At 36.4% G+C, this 5,524-nt stretch overlaps 1 non-coding gene across 1 annotated transcript; it reads left to right on the top strand.

Annotated features, from left to right (window-relative positions):
• The first annotated feature begins 1,845 nt into the window (after positions 1 to 1,845).
• Positions 1,846 to 1,953, top strand: LOC148573145 (small nucleolar RNA R71). Its single transcript, XR_015906408.1, has one exon. It is a non-coding gene; the product is annotated as a small nucleolar RNA R71 (small nucleolar RNA).
• Positions 1,954 to 5,524: the final 3,571 nt, after the last annotated feature.

Here is a 5,524-nt window from a genome sequence, read left to right as displayed (position 1 = left end):
GATTCTGTTTCTAAATTTTTCATTTATTTTGTGACTCCACATGATCATGAACCTAAGAAAACATGAAAAACAAAAATTAGATAAATAAACATTGGGTTGCCTCCCAACAAGCGCTTCTTTAATGTCAATAGCTTGACAGTGGGCTCTCATGGAGCCTCACAGATGTGCAGAGCTTTGTTGAGACCTCCCAACACCAAACTTAGAGTTTGGATATGGGGGTTTGACACCAAACTTAGAGTTTGGTTGTGGCCTCCCAACACCAAACTTAGAGTTTGACTGTGGGGGCTTTGGTTGACTCTGCTTTGAGAGAAGCTTTTTCTGCTTCCTCTCCATGGATGCAGAGAGAGATCCTTGAGTTGTAAATACAAGGTTGTCCTTATTTAATTGAAGGATCAATTCTCCTCTGTCCACATCAATCACAGCTCTTGCTGTGGCTAGGAAAGGCCTTCCTAGGATGATGGATTCATCCTCTTCCTTTCCAGTGTCTAGGACTATGAAATCAGCAGGGATGTAAAGGCCTTCAACCTTTACTAACACGTCCTCTACTTGTCCATAAGCCTATTTTCTTGAATTGTCTGCCATCTCTAATGAGATTTTAGCAGCTTGCACCCCATAGATTCCCAGTTTCTCTATTACAGAGAGGAGCATGAGGTTTATCCCTGAACCAAGGTCACACAGAGCCTTTTCAAAGAGCATGGTGCCTATGGTACAAGGTATTATGAACTTTCCAGGATCCTGTTTCTTCTGAGGCAATGTCAGTTGATCCAGATCACTTAGTTCATTGGTGAACAAGGGAGGTTCATCTTCCCAAGTCTCAATACCAAATAATTTGGCATTCAACTTCATGATTGCACCAAGGAACTTGGCAGCTTGCTCTTCAGTGACATCCTCATTCTCTTTAGAAGAGGAATACTCATCAGAGCTCATGAAGGGCATAAGGAGGTTCAATGGAATCTCTATGGTCTCTAGATGAGCCTCAGATTCCTTTGGTTTCTTAGAGAGAAACTCCTTATTGATCATTGGACGTCCCAGGAAGTCTTCCTCACTGGGATTCACGTCCTCCTCTCCCTCTTTGGGTTCGGCCATTTTGGTAATATCAATGGCCTTGCACTCTCTCTTTGGATTTTCTTCTGTATTACTTGGGAGAGTACTGGGAGGGATTTCAGTGATCTTCTTACTCAGCTGGCCCACTTGTGCCTCCAAATTTCTAATGGAGGACCTTGTTTCATTCATGAAACTCACAGTGGCCTTAGATAGATCAGAGACTAAGTTTGCTAAGCTAGATGGATTCTGCTCAGAATTCTCTGTCTGTTGCTGAGTGGATGATGGAAAAGGTTTACTATTGTTAAACCTATTTCTTCCACCATTATTAAAGCCTTGTTGAGGCTTTTGATCCTTCCATGAGAAATTTGGATGATTTCTCCATGATGAGTTATAGGTGTTTCCATAAGGTTCACCTAAGTAATTCACCTCTGCTATTGCAGGGTTCTCAGGATCGTAAGCTTCTTCTTCAGAAGATGCCTCTTGAGTACTGTTGGATGCAGCTTGCATTCCATTCAGACTCTGAGAAATCATATTGACTTGCTGAGTCAATATTTTGTTCTGAGCCAATATGGCATTCAGAGTATCAATTTCAAGAACTCCCTTCTTCATAGGCGTCCCATTATTCACAGGATTCCTCTCAGAAGTGTACATGAACTGGTTATTAGCAACCATGTCAATGAGTTCTTGAGCTTCTGCAGGCGTTTTCTTTAGGTGAATGGATCCATCTGCAGAAGTATCCAATGACATCTTTGATAGCTCAGATAAACCATCATAGAATATATCCAGGATGGTCCATTCTGAAAGCATGTCAGAAGGACACTTTTTGGTCAGCTGCTTGTATCTTTCCCAAGCTTCATAGAGGGATTCACCTTCTTTCTGTCCGAAGGTTTGAACATCCACTCTAAGCTTGCTCAGCTTTTGAGGAGGAAAGAACTTGGCTAAGAAAGTCGTGACCAGCTTATCCCAAGAGTTCAGGATATCTTTAGGTTGAGAGTCCAACCACACTCTAGCTCTGTCTCTTACAGCAAAAGGGAAAAGTATGAGCTTGTAGACTTCAGGATCTACTCCATTAGTCTTAACAGTATCACAGATCTGCAAGAATTCAGTTAAGAACTGAAAAGGATCTTCAGATGGAAGTCCATGAAACTTGCAGTTCTGTTGCATCAAAGAAACTAGCTGAGGTTTCAGCTCAAAATTGTTTGCTCCAATGGTAGGGATGGAGATGCTTCTTCCATGTAAATTGGAATTTGGTGCAGTAAAGTCACCAAGCATTCTCCTTGCATTATTGTTGTTGGGTTCGGCTGCCATCTCCTTTACTTGTTCGAAATTTTCAATAAGGTTGTCTCTGGATTGTTGTAATTTAGCTTCTCTTAGTTTCCTCTTCAGAGTCCTTTTAGGTTCTTGATCAGCTTCAACAAGAATGCCTTTTTCTTTGTTCTTGCTCATAAGAAAGAGAAGAGAACAAGAAAAGAAGAGGAATCCTCTATGTCACAGTAAAGAGGTTCCTTATTGTTAGTAGAAAAAGAAAAGGAATAGGGGTGAAGAAGAATGAAGAATCCAAACACAATGGTAAGGATAGGAGCAGTGAATTGAAATGAGGAGATGTTAGTAGATAAATAAATAAATAGAATAAGATGGGAGAGGGAGAAATTTCGAAAATAATTTTTGAAAAAGAGTTAGTGATTTTCGAAAATAGTTTTTGAAAAAGGTTAGTAATTTTCGAAAATTAAAATCCAAAATTAAAATAATTAGTTAATTAAAAAGAAGTTTTGAAAAAGAGAGGGAGATATTGTCGAAAATTAGAGAGAGAGAGAGTTAGTTAGGTAGTTTTGAAAAAGGTAAGAAACAAACAAAAAGTTAGTTAGTTAGTTGAAACAAATTTTGAAAATCAATTTTGAAAAGATAAGAAGATAAGAAGTTAGAAAAGATATTTTGAAATCAAATTTTTGAAAAAGGTAAGATAAGAAGATATTTTTTTGAAAATATATGATTGAAATTAGTTTTGAAAAAGATTTGATTTTTTAAAATCACAATTAATGACTTGATTCACAAGAAATCACAAGATATGATTCTAGAACTTAAAGTTTGAATCTTTCTTAACAAGTAAGTAACAAACTTGAAATTTTTGAATCAAAATATTAATTGATGATGTTATTTTCGAAAATTATGTGATAAAGATAAGAAAAATATTTTTGAAAAATATTTTTATAAAAAATAACTAAGAAAAATGAAAAAGATTTGATTTTTGAAAAAGATTTTTGAAAAAGATGAGATTTTTAAATTGAAAATTTGATTTGACTCATAAAAAAAAAACAAGATTTTTAAAAATTTTTGAAAAAGTCAAATCTAATTTTCGAAATTTTAAGAGAGAAAAAGGGAAATATATTTTTTGATTTTTGAATTTTTAATGATGAGAGAGAGAAACATGAAAATGATGCAATGCATGAGAATTTTAGATCAAAACATGTGATGCATGCAAGAATGCTATGAATGTCAAGATGAACACCAAGAACACTATGAAGATCATGATGAACATCAAGAACACATTTTTGAAAAAAATTTTAATGCAAAGAAAACATGCAAGACACCAAACTTAGAAATCTTTAATGCTTAGGCACTAAGAATTCAAAAATGCATATGAAAAACAAGAAAAAACACAAAACATGCAAATGCAAAGATCAAACAAGAAGACTTACCAAGAACAACTTGAAGATCATGAAGAACACTATGAATGCGTGATTTTTTTTTTTTTTTTTGAAAAATGCAAGATGAATATGCAATTGACACCACACTTATAACATGACACATGACTCAAACAAGAAACATGAAAAATATTTTTGATTTTTTTTTATGATTTTATGATTTTTTTTGTATTTTCTTTTAATTTTTTCGAAAATCATTTTGAAAAAGAAAAATAAGGATTCCAAAATTTTTTATATGAATTCCAGGAATCTTATGCTCTTTAGTCTAAAGCTCCAATCAAAGGGTCAGGCATGGCCTAATAGCCAGCCAAGCTTTAGTATGTAACTCAGACATGACACGCCTAACATGCCCTACAGCCAGCCAGGCTTCAACATGCTTCATGAAACACTAGAATTCATTTAAAAATTCTGAAGAAAAATATATTTTTTTTGAAAACATTTTTATTTTAAAAAATTTTTTTCGAAAACAAAGAAGAAAATTTTGAAAGATTTTTGAAAAATTTTTGAAAACTTTTTGAAAAGAAAACAAAAAGAAAGTTACCCAATCTGAGCAACAAGATGAGCCGTCAGTTATCCAAACTCGAACAATCCCCGGCAACGGCGCCAAAAACTTGGTGCGCGAAATTGTGATCTCTGGTAATGGCTCCAAAAACTTGGTGCTCTAATCTCAATTCATAATTTGTCACAACTTCGATACAACTAACCAGCAAGTGCACTGGGTCGTCCAAGTAATAAACCTTACGTGAGTAAGGGTCGATCCCACGGAGATTGTCGGCTTGAAGCAAGCTATGGTCACCTTGTAAATCTCAGTCAGGCGGATATAAAATAGTTATGGAGTTTTCGAAAATAAATAATAAAAGAAGGATAGAAATACTTATGTAAATCATTGGTGAGAATTTCAGATAAGCGCATAGAGATGCTTTCGTTCCTCTGAACCTCTGTTTTCCTGCTGCCTTCATCCAATCAATCCTACTCCTTTCCATGGCTGGATTTTTGTAAGGATGTCACCGTTGTCAATGGCTACTTTTAATCCTCTCGGGAAAATGGTCCAAATGCTCTGTCACAGCACGGCTAATCGTCTAGAGGCATCACCCTTGTCGATGACTGCATCCTATTCCTCTCTGTGAAAATGGTCCGATGCGCTGTCACTGCATGGCTAATCATCTTGGAGGTTCTCGATCATACTGGAATAGAATTTACTATCCTTTTGCATCTGTCACTACGCCCAGCACTCGCGAGTTTGAAGTTCGTCACAGTCATTCAATCCCAGAGTCCTACTCGAAATACCACAGACAAGGTTTAGACTTTCCGGACTCTCATGAATGCCGCCATCAATCTAGCTTACACCACGAAGATTCTGATTAGGAGATCCAAGAGATAATCATTCAATCGAAGGTAGAACGGAAGTGGTTGTCAGGCACGCGTTCATAGGGAATGATGATGATTGTCACGTTCATCACATTCAGGTTGAAGTGCGAATGAATATCTTAGAAGCGGAATAAGTTGAATTGAATAGAAAAATAGTAGTACTTTGCATTAAACTTTGAGGAACAGCAGAGCTCCACACCTTAATCTATGGAGTGTAGAAACTCTACCGTTTGAAAATACATAAGTGAAAGGTCCAGGCATGGCCGAATGGCCAGCCCCTCTGATCTAAGAACCAGGCGTCCAAGGATGATCAAAGGATCAAAAGATAATCCAAAGATGTCTAATACAATAGTAAAAGGTCCTATTTATAATAAACTAGCTACTAGGGTTTACAGAAGTAAGTAATTGAT

The sequence above is a fragment of the Arachis ipaensis genome, chromosome B2 (genome assembly GCF_059453495.1).
Source record: "Arachis ipaensis isolate K30076 ecotype BB chromosome B2, ASM5945349v1, whole genome shotgun sequence".
NCBI classification, from domain to species: Eukaryota; Viridiplantae; Streptophyta; class Magnoliopsida; order Fabales; family Fabaceae; genus Arachis; species Arachis ipaensis.
The sequence above is the reverse complement of the archived record's forward strand: the minus strand, read 5'-3'. Positions and strand labels throughout refer to the sequence as shown.